This window comes from Leptonychotes weddellii, chromosome 5 (genome assembly GCF_054177405.1).
Source record: "Leptonychotes weddellii isolate Sample4059 chromosome 5, ASM5417740v2, whole genome shotgun sequence".
Taxonomy (NCBI): domain Eukaryota; kingdom Metazoa; phylum Chordata; class Mammalia; order Carnivora; family Phocidae; genus Leptonychotes; species Leptonychotes weddellii.
In genome coordinates, this window is record NC_138373.1 from 88,875,843 (window position 1) to 88,896,980 (window position 21,138).

General features: G+C 35.3%; 1 long non-coding RNA gene across 2 annotated transcripts in view; it reads left to right on the top strand.

Moving 5' to 3' along the window:
- Positions 1–21,138, top strand: part of LOC145721754 (uncharacterized) — a 135,842-nt gene that overhangs the window by 111,007 nt on the left and 3,697 nt on the right. The window contains exons 4-5 of one of the 2 annotated variants that reach the window (XR_014145622.1): positions 18,887–18,974; positions 20,751–20,866. This is a non-coding gene — a long non-coding RNA (uncharacterized LOC145721754). Of the gene's footprint in view, positions 1–18,886; positions 18,975–20,750; positions 20,867–21,138 lie in introns of those variants that run through there. The other variant, XR_014145623.1, reaches the window with a different exon arrangement.

Here is a 21,138-nt window from a genome sequence, read left to right on the forward strand (position 1 = left end):
GGACTAGTATTTCAATTGTTAAAAAATTAAAAATTATCATTTTAATTTCCTTGAATTAAAAATAAGAACCCCGGAAGAAATAGGCCCATGGAAAAAAATGGTTGAAGAATATATTTTGAAATGACATAGATATGTGTATTTCTAAAAATGTATTTTATTTGAATCACAAAGTGCAATTTTTTCTAAAATTGCTGAGAGTCAATATTATGTTAAATTAATGGCAAAAGTAAACAGACAATTTTAAACAGTCTCTGTCTTTTTCTAGGAAGATGTAGGATATTTGAGAAAAGGAAGACATAATTATTAAATGAATATTAGTCCAAAGTATACAAAATTATTAACCAAAATCAGGCACTCACATAGCTTATTTTTCATTTTAATATTAATAAAACTTCCCTAAATTCTTGTTTCTTCATCCAAGAAAGGTAGAATCCACTGTACCACTTACCTAATTTGTGAAGATGTCTTTTTTTATATGAACAAATAATTGCATACAAACATGATTACACAGATTTCATTCACAATGCTTAAGACTAAACCATGCTGATTTTAATAAAAATATTTCCCTAATAAAATCTTATTACTAAACTTTTTTCATGAAACATGTGTTTCCACGACTTCCAAAGACCTGGTCATCGTTCATGCAAATGAAAAAAAAAAAGTGTATGCTTTCCATACATGCATAAGTTGTTCCACAAACATCTGGTAACGAAACTTTGCAAGCTGCTAGATTATGAGCCAGCCCAGGTGTTCCCTACAACATCTCTAGAGCTCAGCAGTTGCCTGCAGTAATTTGTTGCAACTCGTATTGGCATTTTTACGGTTATGATGAGGCAAAGGGTGATGACATCATGTTCTAATGTTACGAAGGTGCTGTGAATTCAGGGTGAAAATTCCATCAATGAGTGATTGTTATGGAAAGGGACTACCTTGGTGGCCATCGCGTTTTGCCAACTGAAACATCTGGGCACAAGTTAGTAGTGGCGCACCTTGTAAATAACTTAATTGAAATTAATAGCCAGAAGTTTGCAGCACCCTAGGTAGTTTATAAGTACCAGTTCTTATTCTATGGCAATGTTTTGCGCCTGAGAATCCTGTATTCTCAGATTCTGTTTTAGCAGCTTGGGATGAAAGTGAAAAGTACAGAAAATGCATGATGAAACAGCAGGACGGCAAGGAAATTAACGTTTATACGTAGAGAAGAAAGCATTGCTATCTGTATACCTGCTTTCACCGATAAAGTATTTTCTCACAGAAGTAATTTTCAAATTAATGTATAGAGCAGTTTTTGAAAAGAGGGCAGTTGAGTGATTAGATATAGGTCTCTATTTCTCCAGAAAGAAACATCTAGTGTTTTGCCCATGTTGTAAATATTAAATGCTTATTGTGTTGATACAAACATGAGAAATTATTATATACTATAAAACCACATATTTGAAGAGACAAAGGGGTTGTTCTGTGGAAAACTAGGAGACTGAATAGGAAATATGGGTCCTGTTGTTGCTGTACATATTCTGAAGCATTTAGAATAATTTTCTAAGTTATTCACAGTTTCATGCATCATAAATCCAAGGAAAGATAACCAAACAATTACAAGGATACTCTAGTCAACAAAAATGAATTAGTCAATAATATGGATGTCAAGTCCTTGCTTCTTCCCTTCTTAACTCCTCTTGCCTGTGAATTTTTGCTTTCTAAAAAACATTCTGCAAAAGTAAAGCTGTTTAAAGATTTTAAATGTTGACAGTTTAAAATTCACATGAAAACCCAATTAGTAAACTAAAGTATGCTTTTGCCTTGAAAGTACCACAACTTATATATTATGATATAAACTTCCATAATGCCCTCAACATTGCAAAAACTTTTATAAAATCTGTTTTAAAAAATAACTATTGTTTTATTCTGTATGTTCAATATGAAGTTCTACATAATTAACTTTTTTGAGTTTAGTGCGGAAGTTTTTCTAACTAGTGTGATATTTGTTATTATTTAAAGAAAAGCTGTGTAACTCATATATTCTCTATCTGCCCACCTTGGCTGCCTAGAAGGTTAAAGCTCATTTTTTTTTTTTTTTTTTTTGATAAATCAGTTGTTATCCTGAGCCCACACTTTCTGGTACAACCAAATTGCTTTTTCTGCCCTTTTCCCTTTTATAGTTCTTGGCATTTGTACTCTTATACTTGCTTTGATAATCAGATTTATCTATGTTTTCTATGTAAATTAAAGTAGATAGGGTTTAGATAATACATACTCTAGAATATTTAGGACTATCAGTTGGTATTCTTTCATATAAAATATTTACAATTCAAAAAATCTATTCTGCCTAGAGCTGTGGGATATTTCAAATTTGAATTTTTTTCTCCTTATAGCTCACTATAACAAAAATTATACTTTATATAACAATGTTTTACTTTGTTTTTGGTAACAGAGACCCTTATGTTCACAAATGAGCTTTTGATATGACAATACAACCTAGCTATTCCCAAAAAAAGATTTGAATTCTTTTTTTGAACGGAAAGAAAAAAAAATGTATCTCTATACTTATTCATAAAAGTAATCTTGGTGCTTTGTCATAATGGACATATTGTTCAGGCAGAGTGAGTTCAATGAGCTATCCAAACGCAAGAAAGAATTCCATTTAATCTTTGCTTTTGTTAGGAACAAGCGTGGAGAGTATGGGCAAAGAAGCAGCTTTAACTTATGGTTTTAATCTTAAACGTTTGAATCCCTGTAAGTTTCCCTGAGGTTAATATTTTAATGGTATCAGATCAAATTAAATAGAGAATATGTGGAAGGAATGGCAGGCAATTAAGAGAGCCATACAAAATCAATGACAGTTGTTTTTTAATCAGATTTCCACTCAGCTGTTTTTCACTACAAATGAATGTATTTTACAATAAAAATGTATAAATCTTTGGAGCGATAGATAGAGCTATATGATCTTGGGATTTATCTTTACAATTTAAGGGATAAAATAACTCCCCGTCCTTAAGGAGTTTGCTATTAATAACAACAGTTACATTTATTAAAGCTATAAAAGAGCCTGAAGTAGAAAAATGAGTCAGGGATTTTGCTAACGAGTTGCAGAACTGACAGACTTTTCAAGAAAGTTGTTAGGAGGCAGTCCCGAGCAGTGCTAGAAATGAACAGAATGTGACGCAAATACTGAAGGAGCAGGCAAGCTAAAAGAGATCTCTCAACTGAAAATAAATGAATAGTTTTAATTCTTTGATAAGGCATTTTTATTGCCATATTCCACCATTGTTTGTTCCCCCCCCCCCCCAGACATTGTGGTAAGAGGATGATTTCAATCCAAAGCAGTTGCAGTGGCCCTGAGAAGGTCATAGAACATTTGGGGAGTAGGAAGATTAGTAGCATTGCAACTGATTATGAAGATCTAGTCTTTCATTCAATTAATTTAGTGGCACCTATGATGCCTCAGGCCCTCCACCTGCTCTCTGGATATGGAGGCCAGTAAGGCTACTGCCTTATCCTGTACTTTGTGATCATTATAACTATCCTAAGTTATTGAAATATGTTAGATTAGTTACATTTTATTTTAAAAGACAGGTTAAGTACAGAGACAATAAAGCTGATCTACAGTGTTAGATGTCAAGAGGGGAGATGGGTAGAGAAAAGAAGGATATACAAAAGAGGCCTTTGGGATTCTGGTAGTTTGCTTCTTGATTTGTATGTTGGTTCTATGAGTGTTTCCATATTCACTTTGTGAATATTCACTGAGTATACAGTTATGATTTGTGCACTTTCCTTAAGTTATATATTAGTAAAAATTTACGTGGAATTAAGGAGAGAAAGAGAATTGTTTAATACATATTTAAAAGATATGCCTTCCTTTTCTTTTTTTTACCAAGCTTTCTTATCTTTTAGTTACTACTCATTCCTCTACAACATTCTAGTACACTCCATATGATTGGGCTCTCTATAAGATTGACAGAATCACCATCTCCTATGGCTACTCTTCAATCTTTACCTCCTGTGATGGTTCTGGTCCTTTTGACTTTCTTACCATTCTTTTCTCTAAATTAGGATAGTTCAAAAAAATTATTTTTTTCTCCTACTTTGGCTTTTGTAACACCATACTTTCCTGGTTCTTTTTCTAATCCTGAAATTGTTCCCACTTAGTCCCCTTCACTAGATTTTCTTCTAACCATTCCTTAAAAATTGATGTTCTGTTTTCTCAATCTTTTCTCCTTGCTCTACCTTCTTCCAGGGGAATTTGATTCAGAGATTTTGTTTTTGTTTTTGTTCTGTTTTTGTTGTTTTAACTATAGTCTATTGATAATGCTCAAATCCTTATCTCCACCACCAAAAACTTGGTATCTAGTTCCATATTTTAGATTGTCTACTTGGCATTTCCACCTGGCTTTCCTATAAATAGCCCGAACTAAGTAAGTTCCAAACTGAAATTATTGTCTAAACTCCAGAAGTCTGATTTTCCTCCTTTATTTCCTGTCTCAATTAGCATTTCATCTTTAAGCCAGTCATCCAAGGTAGATATTTCTGAATAATTCTTTATTCCGTCCTTTCTCTCTTTCAACTCGCACATGAGTAAGCCACCGTGTTTGTTATTGGTACCAATTAAATATTTCTCAAATTGAACCTCTCTTCTCAATTCCATTGAAATAGGTAGAGTCTGGACCCTCATTATTTTTTCTCCTCCCAGAATATCTTTATATCCTCATAAGTAGGTCCCCTGCGTAAGGTGTGAACATCCTTCTTACCTGCGTTTCACATTGCTGCTGCGGTCGTCACCCAGGTCTGATGGCTGTATGCAGCACCATTCAAAGGGCACTTCCTGCAGGCATGGCAACAGGGCACAGCTGGCTAACTCCTCTTTTAACAAGTTCTCTTTGAGATGCAAAAAAATTGTTAATCTCAGCAACAGCACAGGAACCTATGAAAGAGTACCATTCACCTGTCATAACATTCAGATTTCCATTGGTTATAGTGCAAGTGGTGCCGTATTTTAAAAAAGGACATCTCCTATGTATTTTAAATAAAATTCAGGAGAACTTGATCTCTCTAAAATAACAGAAGAAAGATCAGAGAGCAAGTCTGTAAACTGAGACAAAGAGAGGTAATTTAAAAAAAAAGACAAAATTTCAAAGTAGTTGAATTAGAAAAAGGGGGATTTAATAAATTAAAAATGCAATGGGATTTTTAAAAATCTTAATAAGAAAAGAAGCAACATTATGGAAAATAAAATTAGTATTTACAAAACAAATATAGAGGGGCTCCTAGGTGGCTCAGTCAGATAAGCATCTGCCTTTGGCTCAGGTCATGATCCCAGGACCCAGATCATGATCCCAGGGTCCTGGGATCGAGCCACATATGCCTGCTTAGTGGGGAGCCTGCTTCTCCCTCTCCTCCCTGCTCATGCTCTCTTGCTATCTCTGTCTCTCTCTGGCAAATAAATAAAACCTTTAAAAAACAAAACAAAACAAACAAACAAATATAGAGAGCAAGGCATGGGAGTGAAGATGATAGATCTATATATTTTCTATTCTAAACAAGAGTGTAAAGACAAGTCTTGCATATTAATCTTTGCATGTTATCTCCTTGTTCCTTAGAACAAATTTCTAATTGTATAAATACTGGGTCATAAGGTATGAATTTAGAAAAGTTTAGAATGTGCTACCAAATTATCTTTTTTTAAAAAAGATTTATTTATTTATTTTAGAGAAAGAGCACAAGTGGGAGGGGCAGAGGGAGAGAGAATCAAGCTGATTGCAAAGCCAATGCGGGTCCCAATTCCACAACACCAATATCACAATGTGAACTGAAACCAAGAGTCAGATGCTCAACCCACTGTGCCACCCAGGTGTCCCCCAAATTATTTTATAAAATGATTAGATTATTATTTTACCAATAGTGACTACAAAAATAAATTGCCTCATGTCCAAGCTCATACAACTATTACAAATCTTTTAAAAAAATCTTTGCCATGCTGTTTTAAATCCCATTAATGATTACCTTAATCTTAGAAAATATTTTATATTAGACATCTCTTAATAATGTTTTGACATTTGCACTAGTTTTGTGTCAGTAATTCCAACAAACATTTAAATTTAACGCAATGTTGAACGGTCATTGATGCTCATTTCAATTCTTTTTTATTATAATTTCTTCTCTCTTTTATTGTTCATTTTGATGCATTTCCCATTGGACAGGAGCATATCTTTGAAAATGTTTTCATTCAGAAAATTTAGATGGTACACTTTCTGAGCCCCTGCATGTATGAGAACGTCTTTCTGTTGACTTGTATGTAAAAAACAATTTAGCTGAATTTAGAACTTTTGGGTAACAAAATGTTCTCTCGAAAGGAGGATACATTGTTCTCTCTTTTTCAGTGTTATAGTCAAGCCCAAGGCCAATCTGATTTTTACTCCTTTACAGGCAATCTGTGTTGATTGGCTGCTATGTTGTAGAATATTTTCTTTTGTCTTTGAAATTTAAAATTTTTATCCTAATATGTCCATTTTTTATTAATTTAGCCTGATCCAGCTATTGAACTATTTCCATTACAAATGTACATGTTTCTTCAGCTTTGAAAAGTTTATTCATTTCTATTCTAATATTGGTTAAATTGAGAAGAGCACAGATCAGTACTGACTCATAAAATTGGGGGAGGAGTATTGGGCCCAGAAGTTTTTGTGAATTGTTTCTAATTATCAAGCAATAGGTAATTCCCATGTGATAAATTTAAATTCTTTCAGAATACAAGAAAAGATAGAAATGTTCTCAATTTGTTTTATAATGCAAATATAATCTTGGCAGCAAAACCAAACAAAGATACCATAATACAATATCACTGCAGAAATCTTTTATAAATATAATACAAAAAACCCAACTAAATAAAATAATTTTAAAGTTGACAGGGGACGCCTGGGTGGCTCAGTCGGTTAAGCGTCTGCCTTCGGCTCAGGTCATGATCCCAGGGTCCTGGGATCTAGTCCCGCATCGGGCTCCCTGCTCCGCGGGGAGCCTGCTTCTCCCTCTGCCTCTGTCTCTCTCTCTGTCTCTCATGATTAAATATAAAAAAAATAAAATAAAATAAAATAAAGTTGACAGTATGTGACAAAATACACCAAAATGAGGTAGGTTTTTTTTTTTCAAATGTGGCTTAATGCTGTAAAACCCATTCATATAAGTTATCACATTAAAAGAAATTAGATGTTCACTGCAATAATGCTGATCTTAAATTCGACTGGATAGTTGTTCACTTGGCATTACTTCTCTACCCTTTTATTGCAGAGGGGAAGCCACAGACTACCAATAAGAAGCACTGACATGAGATTTATAGGGCACAAGAGAAGGAAAGGTCATTATTCTCTGGAGGCAGTTGGAAACTGACAAATGAGCAAAAATGAGATTTATACTGGCTTTCTCAAGAATTCTTGAGAACCACCTGCTGTGGTGTTACAGGCTGAAATCTTTACTTTTGAACTCCCTGACCTTTGTGTCTCCTGCTCTTCAAAGAGAAGTGTAAACCCAATTCCTATATTAAACTCTTTGTACCTGGATTACATGAAGTGCCTTCTGTGTTCCTGGTTGATCCCTGATTGATATAATACAGATAAAATTCAAAATCCAATGCTTAATCAAACTTATATAATATATATTATATAATATACCAAACTTAACAATATGTAGGAAGTACATAACAAAATTAATAAAACTTTTCATAGAGAGATAAATCTTGACTAAATGGAAAGTACCTAATTCTTGGATGTTGAAGATTCAATATTATGAAGATATCAAGTGCCTTCAAATTAACTCATATATCTAATATGATTTAAATGAAAATTCTCATCAGAACTTTTTTTAAACTTGATAAAAATGTCATAAAGCTTTCTTGAAAAAATAATGAGCAACATTAAATTATTTATGAGAAAAGAATAATGCATAATTGGCCTAATGAATATTAAAGCAAATGATAAAGTTATAATAATTAAAAATGTAATATGGTGCCAACCATGTTACCATAGACATAGATCAATAGAAATAGAATAAAAAACACATAAATAAAACCTAGTATACATAGGAATTTAATAATAACAAAACTGTATTTAAATTTTTTGTTGTCTCTTACACCAGATTAGTAAACTCTACTGCTTGTGTTTCAATTTTTTAATTGACAACTCCAATTTCTACTCCCTCATCTTGGAGCTTGACATTTTGGGTGCCTAGAATAAATTGTTTACAATTCCTTCATCCAAATAAATGGGCTTTTTAGATATGGTCCTTGTTCTCAGCCTTAAAGATATATTTGAAATTGAAAGGCTTAAGAGACTATGGACTCTGAGAAACAAACTGAGGGTTCTAGAGGGGAGAAGGGTGGGGGGATGGGTTAGCCTGGTGATGGGTATTAAAAAGGGCATGTACTGAATGGAGCACTGGGTGTTATATGCAAACAATGAATCACGGAACACTCCATCAAAAACTAATGATGTAATGTATGGTGATTAACATAACATAATAAAATAAAAAAAAATACAAAAAAAAAAGGCTTAATATTGTTAAGATGTCCATACTACCTAAAGTGACCTACCTACCCAACATGATCAATAGCCTATCAAAATCCCAACAATTTTTTTGAAGAATTAGGGAAAAAAACCCTAAAATTTACATGGAATCTCAAGGGACCCTGAATAACCAAAACAAAAGGAAGAACAAAGTTGGATGTCTCACACTTCCTGATTTCAAAACTTACTACAAAGCCATGGTAATTAAAACAGTGTAGTAGTGGCATAAAAACAGATACATAGACAAATGGGATAGAATGAAAACTTCAGAACTAAACCTTTCCTTATATGGCCAAATGATTTTTCACAAGGGTGCCATGACCATTTAATGGGGAAAATGACAGTCTTTTCAACAAACGGTGTTGAGATAACTGGCAAGACACATACAAAAAGAATACAGTTGGACTTTTATCTTACATCATATACAAACATGAACTCAGAATGGATCAAAAACCTACATGTGAAGAGTTAAAACGATAAAGCCCTTAGAAAAAAACATAGGAGAAAGTCTTTAGGACATTGGCTATGTCAATGATTTCTTAGGCATGACACTAAATGCACAGGCAGCAAAAGAAAAAGTAGATGACTTGGACTACATAAAATAGTGTGTAAACTACATCATACTACTGTGCATCAAAAGACATGATAAAGAGAGTGAAAAGGTAACTTACAGAATGGGAGAAAATATTTGCAAATCATGTATCTCACAAGGGGTTAATATTTAGGATGTGTAAAGAACAACAGCTCGGGCGCCTGGGTGGCTCAGTTGGTTAAGCGACTGCCTTGGGCTCAGGTCATGATCCTGGAGTCCCGGGATCGAGTCCCGCATCCCGCTCCCTGCTCAGCAGGGGGTCTGCTTCTCCCTCTGCCCTCTTCCCTCTCGTGCTCTCTGTCTCTCATTCTCTCTCTCTCAAATAAATAAAATCTTTAAAAAAAAAAAAAAAAGAACAACAGCTCAACAACAAAAAACCCTGAAGAACCCAGGATGACAATGGGCAAAAGACTCAAAAGATATTTCTCCGAAGAAGCTATACCAATGGCCAATAAGCATACGAGGAGATGCTCAAAATCACTAATCATGAGGGAAATGCACATTAAATCCATATGAGATACTACCTCACACCCATTAGGGTGGCTACTATCAAACCAACAAAAAATAACAAGTGTTTGCAAAGATATAGAGAAATTGGAACCCTTCTGCACTGTGAGAATAAAAGTGGTACAGTTGTATGAAAGACAGTATGGAGCTTCCTCAGAAAATTAAAAATAGAATTATCATATCATCCAGCAATTCTATTTCTGGGTCTGTATCCAAAAGAATGGAAAGCACTTCTTGAAGAGATATTTGTATAGCCGTGTTCACAGCACTATTAATCACAATAGTGATTGGAAACAACCCAAGTGTCCCCTGACAGATGAATTGATACACAGAGTGTGGTATATACATTCAATAGACTATTATTCAGCCTTAAAAAGGAAAGGAAGTTTTGAAACATGCTAAAACATGGGTAAACCTTGAGAACATTATGTTATGTGAAAGAAGCCAGTCACAAAGAAACAAATAGTTGATTCCACTTCTATAAGTTAGTTACCTAGAGTGGCCAGATTCATCCAGACAGAAAATGGTCATTTCTAGTTTCTGCAGGGAGGAGGTAATGGAGATTTGTTGTTTAATTGGTACAAAGTTTCAGTTTTGTAAGATGAAAAGAGATCTAGAGATAAATGATGGTGATGGTTGCACAACAATGTGAATGTATGTAATGCCACTGAATGGTACACTTAAAAATGGTTAAGATAGTAAATTTTATGTGTATTTCATCACAATTAACTAATTATATGCATATACAAAGATATATTGGAGAGTTATCTATAAAAGGGGAGACCAGAGATGTTTAATTCTCTTACGCTTTCTGATCCTTGGATAATAACTATAATCTCATTTCCTGGTTACCTCCCTTTTTACCCCTTTAGCAGAATACCAGCCAATATTGTGACCTTTCCCATTGCCAAAAGTCTTGGAACTAGTGGAGTTTTCCACTCCCTCCTTGTTTTCTAACAAGCCAGGGTGCTCAGTGTGCTTTTTAAACCAGACACCATCCTTCCCCTCATATGGCTTACATTCCAGTTGGGGGTATATAAGCAGCAAAAGGGGCGATCATAACAAAATGTGGTGGTGTCAATTTCTAAAAAGTTCACCTGAAGCCCTGGTGGTATGAATTCAAAGGGCTTCCTACAGTGACTTAGTGCATGGAGGTGACGAAGCAAAGTGGTGATAAGAATAGCATAAAGCCTTGCAGCTCTAACTTGACCAGACATACACTAAGAAATATCATGTACAATATTCCATCAAGATAAAAGGCTCATTTTTGTTTTAAATTATATAAGCATGAGAGCTGGGTGGAGAGGACATGGTTAACATGTGAAACACTCCTTTGTGGTTGACATGGAAAAAAATTTAAAGCTGTAGGGTCCAAGTATGGACAAGAGCTATTTGATTAGCAGGTGTTTCAAGGGGTCAAGAGTCAAAGATAGGAATATGGAACTCAAGTGTGGGAAATTTACTACTAGGATTTTTTTTAGTGGCTAAGAAAGAAGTCCATGACACTTATGATGTCATTTTATTTGAGTAGGAAAAACTAACAGATGAAATCAAGGCAACTACAAAACTTCCTGTACGATTGATTGAAAAATCTGTAACAAAAGCAGATGCTTCAACTGGAAAAGTTTCTTTCACAGCTTCCTCTCCTGGTTTTGTAACTGTCAACCAAGTTGGGCAAAAATATTACAATGTATTTGGGCAAATTAGACTCCACCATAGGCTTTTCAGTTAATACAGAAAAAAAACATTTAAAAATATTAAAGGAAGTCATATTTAGTTCTCTTTGTTTCTTCATCAAGATTATTATTGATTCCTTTAAATGTTCTATCATATTTTTTTATTAGAAAGAAAAAATGCACAGAACAGGACTGCATCAGTGAAAGCCTGCAATTCTTTCCTTTTTATTAAGCACAAATTCACCATTTGGTAAAATTAGGGTATTCTTAAATTTTTAGCCACAATAAAGTTTAACAAACCTTATTTTCCTCAGTGGTGGAAGAACAGCTTGAAGTTCCTCCCATATAACACAATGATATAATGTAAGTCTGTTAACCCTGAGGGCTCAATAAACTCTTAAAATTTCACATTAAAAAATTAAAAACACTTTAAAGATTTTATTTATTTATTTATTTATTTATTTATTTATTTGACAGAGAAAGAGAGAGATAGTACAAGCAGGGGGAGCAGCAGAGAGAGAGGGGAGCAGCAGAGAGAGAGGGAAGCAGGCTCCCCGCTGAGTGGGGAGCCCAATGCAGGGCTCGACTCCAGGACCTTGGGATCATGACCAGAGCTGAAGGCAGCTGCTTAACTGCCTGAGCCACCCAGGAGTCCCCAAAACTTCAAAACATTTTGATAAACAAACATTTATTGCTTGAGTAGACTTTTGGTGTTTCAAGAGTAATGAGTCCTCCAAATTCATCTGAATTAATTTGGAAAAACAAGAGTATTTAGCTTCATAAAGATTTCTTTTTAAGATTTTATTTATTTATTTGAGAGAGAGAGAGCATGAGCAGTGGGGGGGAGGGGCAGAAGAAGAGGGAGAAGCAGACTTCCCATTGAGCAAGGAGCCCTATGAGGGGCTCCACGAGGGGCTCCATCCCAGGACCCTGAGATTATGATCTGGGCTGAAGTCAAATGCTTAACTGACTGAGCCACCCACGCACCCCTAACTTAATAAAGATTTTAACTAGGATATTCTATTTAATGTTTTTGGTAATATATCAATTTATTTCCCAAACCTGCTTTTCCTGGGTCCTGTATTTCAGTGAATGAAGTCACCATCCTCCCACTTCAGCTCAAAATCTCAAACTCTTGTTTTGACTTCTTTTTCTCTTTACTCCACCCCATCTTCTTAGTTTTTACTCATACCAGTTTTACATTTACAGACCCTCTTGCTTGCCTCATTTTCAATCTCAAAGTATGCAGGATTATTGAAATCGCCTTCTAACTCAACTCCCTACCTTTGGATTCTTACTTATCTAATCCATCCTACACAATACTGTCAGATCAATTTTCTCAGTATACAGCTCAAATGCTGATGTTCTGCTCCTACAACTTCCCATTGTCAGCTTAGTTTTTGGAGTATCCTATCTTGATATTCAATACTCTCAAGGATCTATTCACAACATAGCTCTCTAGCATTGTTTCTTTTTTAGATTTTATTTATTTATTTATTTGAGAGAGAGAGAATGAGAGACAGAGAGCATGAGAGGCAGGAGGGTCAGAGGGAGAAGCAGACTCCCTGCTGAGCAGGGAGCCCGATGCGGGACTCGATCCCGGGACTCCAGGATCATGACCTGAGCCGAAGGCAGTCGCTTAACCAACTGAGCCACCCAAGCGCCCGCATTGCTTCTACTACTATCTCTTATATTCTCTGAGCTCCTAGGTCCTTTAACCCACTATATCCATAATGTTTCCTTTATCTAGGATGTGCTTTTATCACTTTCAATTGTCTAAGAGTTTTGCCTCAGTTGCAAGACTCAGCTCAGATTCTGAACCCTTCCTAAAAGCCTTCATATCTCCATCCTCTGAATTTTCATAGCACTTTATATGTATCTCCCACTTTGTATAATTTTGATCATGTCTTTAATTTTTCATTTACACTTTAATCCCTTGATAGATTTCAAGCTCCTTTTGAGCAGGCTTTATAGGTGCTTTATCTTGTTATATCCCACACTCCAATTGTTCAGTAAGTATTCAACTGAATTATTTAATTAATTGAAAACCCTTGAGATTACAGGTGTGAGATGTGTTAAGGAAGGAAATTTATTCACCTTTGAATAATATTATGCATTTGTAAGTCTAAAGAGGAGAACTGAGTTTAATAATTCCAAAACTATTGTCATAAATTTGAAACTGTAACACAGGGTTTACTGGAAACTTATTTTAAAAAGTTCTATCTCAAAAAAAAAAAGTTCTATCTCATGTGGTGGTTGATTAATTTCTCAATATTAAGAATTCCATGTAGGGGGCACAGATACAACAAATCTAACAAAACAACTTCCTCATAATCTATTATCTTGCCTGTTTTCTGTTTCTAATGATTTGACATTGGCTGTTCCAAAGGAAACATCCAATATAGGAGGTAGTAGAGCTGATTACTGCACACTGCCCTCTGGTGAGCCACAAGGGTAATCTAGAGGGGAAAATTTAGGGTTGAGAGTATAACTCATTCTCCATGTCCAGGATGCCAGCTGGTGCCAAAGAATGATGTCACATTTTGTGATGTGATCACTTCTCTCAATTGTGCTCTCCTGAGTCTACCAATTCTTTCCATGTAGGTCATCAAACGGCCATCAGCTGGTAAAACTTTCCTCCTCACTTAGCCAAAAATGGATCCAGAATCGTTGTAATGAGTCTTACTAAACCAAGAATTTAAAAAAAAAAAAAAACTATTACTTCCACCACGACATTTCCCTGCATCTTCAAATATCGCCAAAGCATTGAGTGAAAATAATGATAAAAAATATTCTCCTCAGTTTGTAAGGAAAATGGACTCCTAGTAATTGCCATGCTAAATTCTATGTTCTCATTAACAAGTCTTATTTTATATATAAAAATATAGAGCTTTCTCATTCTTAAAGAGAAGGCCAAAAACCAAATAACCAACTTAACAGCACTAGAAGTACTGTTTGACTTGGAAGGACCACAAGTGTATATCTGGCTTTTGACCATATTAATACTACCATGCTGGGTGATACTCATTTATTCATTACCACCTGACCAAATACCATCCATGACTAAAGGGATAATTAAAAGTTTCAGAACAGACATGGAACTGCTCAAAACTCATATTCTAGAAAGGATACAAATAACCCAGTGACCAATGAAGTGTTTCATTGGCTTCTGCAATCAACTGTATTTACTGTTTGTATTCAATGACGTTTGTTATTTTCTTGTCCTATTCTCAACTTTAGGCAACTACATTTTGTATGAGTGATACCAGTAATGGGCAATCTTCAAATAAGTGGAAATTTCCTTTCTGAAGAAGAAGGAAAAAGACTTGCAGAAACATGGAATAAGTGGCATCTTGTTTTATGGCATGCTAATGTTTAAACAAGAAAATTTCCCTTTAATAAAAATTTTGACTCTTCAAACTCCAAGAAACTGACCTTGCTTTAGAAGCATATTCTAACCTTCTAAAATAAAAGTGTAATTTTTCCTTATGTTCTTTATTATGTAGTTAAAGTTTACATTAGACTTGAACTAAAATCCTTTTTTGACTCTCAATCTTTTCATTTTCTGAGGCTGTTTACATGCAAAGTCAGTAAACAAGTTTTTACTTATTGTTAATTTATTTTACTTTCAAGTAAAAAAAAAAACCATTCTGTGGGAGGTTTTACACTGGTTTCTGCTGAGTTGTTGCTTAAATGTGGGTAAAGGGATTCCTGAATTCAGAGAGAAGTTTAAATAAAATAGCATATAAGTTCCTTTAACCTCCAAAATTTTATGTTTCCAATGATATCATACACTGGTGAACAATTGTTTTAAAACTTTAAATATTAATTATATATGTAATATGTATTTAAACCCAATCTTTGTGCTGTTGTATATTATGTAACTGAAAAAGTACCATGAGGAGAAATGGTATAAATAAAGTTTGTTTTTCATCACAGAAATAATGTTACTCAGGCTTTGATTAAATAACTACCAACTCTGTGTGTAGTGACCGTGTAATCAAACAGGATATATCCTATATTTTGCATTGTAGTAAGTCTACTTTCTAAAATAAATATTTATAAATCAAGTAGGGAAACTGATAGCATTGTATATGAATCAATACAATCTTACAATCTATTATATAAAGTTCTTCTTTTGCTTTTTCTTATAATTATTTGTTTTTAATGGATACCAACCAAAAAGTGAAAAAGAACCACCATGGTCATAGAATTTAAAAGACTTATTTAAAAATGACTTTGATTATTATGATGCCATTTATGATGTTGATACCTTTTCTTCATATAGAGCTTTCCGATTTAATTTAATTTAATTTTTTTTTGATAGAGAGAGAGAGTGTGTACATGGGAGGGGAGGAGCAGAGGGAGAGAGAGAATCTCCCCTCATGGGGCTGGTGGGGCTCCATCTCATGACCCTGAGATCATGATGTAAGCCGAAATCAAGAGTCAGACGCTTCACCTGCTGAGCCACTCAGGCACCCCAGGGCTCTCCAATTTAAAAAAATAATAATAAACTTTATTTTTTAGAGCTGTTTTAGAATCATAGGAAAATTGAGTGGAACGACATGGAGTTCCCATATCTCCTTGTCTCCACACATGCATAACCTCCCTCCTATCAACATCTCATACCAGAGTGGTATATTTGTTATAATCAGTAAACCTACATTGACACATCATTATACCCAAAGTCCATAGTTTATATTAGTCACTCTTGGTGTTATAAATTTTATGTGTTTTGACAAATGTATAATGACATGTATCCACCATTATAGTAACATACAGAGTTTACTTATTTATCTACTCACCTTCTAAAAGATATCATGGTTACTTCCAAGTTTTAGCAATTGTCAATAAAGTTGCTATAAATATCTGTATGCAAGTTTTTTTGTGTGGACATAAGTTTTCACTTCATTTGGACAAATACCAAGGAGCGTGGTTGCTAGAATGTATGGTAAGAGTATGTTTAGTTTTGTAAGAAACGGCCAAACTGTCTTCCAAAGTGGCTGCCTTATTTTGCATTCCCACCAGCAATGAATGAGAGTTCCTCTTGCTCTACATCCTCACCAGCATTTGGTTTCATCAGTGTTTTGGATTTTGGCTATTGTAATAGGCATGTAGTGGTATCTCATTGTTTTAATTTACAATTCCCTAATGACATATGAGGTTGAAGATCTTTTCATATTCTTATTTGCCATCTTCTTTGGGTCATGTTTTTTAATTGAGTTGCTCATTTTCTTATTGTTGAGTTTTAATAGTTCATTGTATGTTTTGGATAACAGTTCTTTATCAGAGTGTCTTTTGCAAATGTTTTCTCAGACTGTGGCTTGTCATCTCATTCTCTTGATACTATCTTTTGCAGAGTAGAAGTTTTTAATTTTCATGAATTCCAGATTTACAGTATTTATTTCATGGATCATGCCTTTGGTGTTGTATTTAAAAAGTCATCACCATACCCAAGGTCACCTATGTTGTCTTCTAGGGGGTTATAGTTTTGCATTTCACACTTAGGTCTATGGTCCATTTTGAGTTAATTTTGTGTGTGTGCAGGGTGTAAAGTCTGTGTCTCAGTTCATTTTTTTGCTGGATGTTCAGTTGTTCCAGTATTATTTGTTGAAAAGCTGTTTTTGCTCCATTGTATTGCCTTTGCTCTTGTCAAAGATCAGTTGAATATATTTATGTGGGTCTATTTCCAGGCTCCATTCTGTTCCATTGATTTGTTTTTCTCATCTTTCACCGATACTCTTCTGTCCTAATTACTGTAGCTTTACAATAGGTCTTGAAACCGGGTACCATCAGTCCTCCAACTTTGTTATCCTTCCATATTAAGTTGGCTATTCTGGGTGTTCTGCCTCTCCATATAAACTTTAGATTCAGTTTGTCAATATCCACAAAATAACTTGCTGGGATTTTGACTGAAATTGCATTGAGTCTATAGATTAAGTTGGGAAGAACTTACATCTTGACAATATTGAGTTTTTTCATCCACGAACATGGAATATATCTCCATCTATTTAGTTTATTGATATCTTTCATCAGAGTTTTGTAGTTTTCTTCATATAAATCTTGTACATATTTTGCTAGATTTATATTTAAGTATTTCATTTGAAGGGGTGATAAAATAAATGATAAATGTATTTTTAATGTCAAATTCTACTTGTATATTGCTGGTATATAAGAATGCGATTGACTTTTGTATATTAACCTTGTATCTTGCAACCTTGCTATATTCACTTATTAGTTCAGGAGTCTTTGTTGATTCATTCAGATTTTCTATGTAGACAATCATGTCACCTGAAAAGACAGTTTTATTTCTTACTTACCAATCTGTGTCTTTTTCTTGTCTTATTGCATTAACTAGGACTTTCAGTGTATGTTGAAAAGCAGTGGTTGGAGAGGACATCTTTGCCTTGTTTCTCATCTTAGTGGGAAAGCTTTGAGTCACTCACCACTTAGTATGACGTTATTTGGAGAAGTGTGGTGGAGCATGGATTTTAAAGTAGTAAGACAGAAGACAGGGAGACCACCTAAGAATTTGTCCAGAAAACTGGAGGAATACCTGAATTGCCATAAATATTAGAATGGAGAAGACAGAAAGAAGATATAGCTGAAACTATTTAAAAAGTTAAGTGATCAGAATTTGGTGAACAGTAACAATGAAGGCAAAAGGAGTTTTGGGAAGCTCTCAGTTTTCTACCTGTGGTACTATGCAGCACGATCAAAGAAGACAGAAAGTCCAGAAGAAAAAGCAGGTTTGGGGATAAAAAAAATTCATGCATGCCCTTTTGAGCATATTGGTATGTAGAGTCTGCGATGTCCTGAGGCAGTCGGAAGAAAATGTCTCTCAGTCAGTAAAATATATGAATGCAAGGCTGGGGGAATTAGCCTGAACTGAGTATCTAGATTCTAATGTTACTACCTAGTCTGTCATTAATTTAAAATTGTGTAAAAATGGGGTGCCTGGGTGGCTCAGTCAGTTAAACGTTGGACTCTTGATTTCAGCTCAAGTTGTGATTTCAGGGTTCTGAGATAGAGCCCCACATCAGGCTCCATGCTGAGCATAGAGCCTGCCTAAGATTCTCTCTCTCTCCCTCTCCCTCTGACCTACCCCCCCCACCCCTGATTCCTCTAACTTGGGCTCTCTCTCAAAAATAAAATAAATGAAATAAAATAAAATAAAATAGTGTAAAAATGCAATAGAGAAATAAAAGAGTTAAATATTTTGGGGCCTAATTTTTACATAGGAGATAGGAAAATGGATAAGGTAAAAACAGTTTCTCATTTATTTAGGAAATGTTTATTTAATTATTTCTTTTGTGAAAGACATTGTTTTAGATGTTAAGGATATAAAAATGAAACAAATAATCCTTATCTTCAAAGAGTTCACAAAATATTGGCAAAGGTGTAAGTAAATTATTGAGATATGAATATATAAAATATACATATAAAATATAAACATATAAAAATAATATATAAAAATATAGCTTGAGAATGGCTATAATAATGGCATAAATAATATGTGATCAGTCTTCAGAGAATGAGCAACTAATATAGCCTGAAAATTTCAGATTTCTGAGGAGGAAGAGTATGCTTGGAAGAGGAAACAGCATGTTCAAAGGCACAAGGACGAGAATGCTTCAGCCATTGGAGAAAATTGTAAGTGGTTGAATGTGCTAGATACAGAGATGCACTACCAGGTTTTCTTTCAAGGAGGACTTCTCAACTGTAGGAAGTACAGCTAGAAATCTATAGCTGTCAGCTCTTTTAGGATATGCTCAGGTGCGGAGAGCTGTCTTTCCAAAGGTTGTACCCTTCCCAGGGCAATCTGCATCTGTGACTGAGAGAAGTGGTATTACAAAGATCTGGTCATTTTGATTTGATGGAGAACTCTGAAAGGCATATTTGTTCCAGAGCTTCCTTTTGGGTTGGCTGAAGCTCTATTATGTCTTCATCACAGTTAATCTTCTCCCTCTGCCCAATCCTGCTTCCTTTTCTCTTCTTATTAAGGTATGACCCCTAATAATTCTATAATAATAAATTCTATCCCAGCTTATGCTTCCTGAGGATGCAACCTGATACATTTAGTACTAAAAGTTGTCCAAGAGAGATAAGATAGGATTTTGGCCTGAGCCATTCCTTGCCTTCTGGCAATAAAAACCTTATCAGTGGTGGTACATGGAACACAGAGAGCCCTTGGCACGAGGTCCAGTTGTTAAAATTTTCAGTTGGTGAATTGTGCAAATGAATCAGCTATTTGAGATGTATGGAGAATATAGTAGCTTAGAAAGATAATAAGATTGGATGGCTATTGTTAAGCAGCTCTACAGAAGGATAATGATAAAAAACTGGGTGGAAAGTTAAGGAGGCCTCTTTGGTTGCATACAAAGAAGCTCTCATTTCCTGCAAGGAGAGGCTGCAGAAAGCTCAGGACCAAGACCAAGACTTTATAGTCAGAGTGGCTGAATTACAAAGACGGTTAAATGCCAACCAAGACAGATGGTCCATGTTAAGCAAAATTGAAATGCTAAGATTGCCATGACGGAAGGGTGGTAAAGGGGGTAAAGGCTCAGGAAAATAGGCAGGCTGGAATGGATACACAAATATGGCCGGCAGTATGAATATGTTCCATGGGAAGACCCATTGGACATGCAACTTACCAAGGCCATAAAGAATATGCTGGTGAGAAAAGCACCAGCATCTCTAAACAGTAGATTGGTGATGCCAGAGTTGATAGTAGGAGAGTTCATTATAGAACTTGACTCACTGATGGCAAAGGAGATGATTGGACTCTGAAACAAAGAAGCCAGGAAGTGGCACTTAACTGCCAGAAGTCAGAGGTTTTCAATGATTCCAATGACCAACAAGGTCAGAATGGCAGCCAGGACTCACAGGGTTATGGAAAATGTTAATAGAATGTGACAACCCTAGGGGCGAATAGATGGGCAGTAACAGTGGAATCACTCAGCATGTACTTGTGGAAGAAATCAAGGATGGATACCTGGGAGGCTGAGTGGCCACCACAATGTAAGTATCATAATCCCTAGCCCAGGTTATGGATCTGAGTCAGTTTTCAGACCCAGAATCCATTAATCAAAATGGCTAGGTCCCCATGGAAATGAACCCTGTTATACCATGGCAAATACACCTGGTTATGATTCCCATAGTTTTTCCCAAAAGAGATCAAAGTCTATTTACTCAGGAAAATATGTACCCAAACATTTCAAAAATAGTTGGACACTGAGTCTTAGTTGACTTCCTGATACCAGGCAGCCTAACACATCATCAGGGCCCCCCAATTAGAATAGAAACATATGAAAGGCAGTTAAAAACATGGGAGTTCTGTCCAAGGTTTAGCTTATAGTGGGTTCACTGGCTGCAACAGAGACTGCATGGCCCGCAAAGCCTAACTATTAAATATCTGGTTCTTTACAGAAAAATTTGCTGACCCTGGATCTAAAGGATGCATGAGTGGTGGTCCCCACTGGATGGGTCCTGGAAGATGACCATAGACCATCTCAAGCTCAATCTGATCGCAGCTACTGATAATGCCAGATCTTTGTTAGAGTTAAGCCACTTTGTTAGAGTGAATTAATACAGCCTTAGGTACACAGAAGGTAGCCAATGGTTTGGTGAATGCATTTTTTCCTAACTCATTCAGATTACAGGATCAGAAACCATCCAGTGTACATTCACATGGGAAGAATAAATACATATTAACAAGCAGTAGCAGTAATGAAATAGAGGAGAGAGGGTTAAAGGGTTTCTTACCGTACTGGATGAAAGAGGGATTGATGGTTGTTTTCCAGTATAGATTATCCCC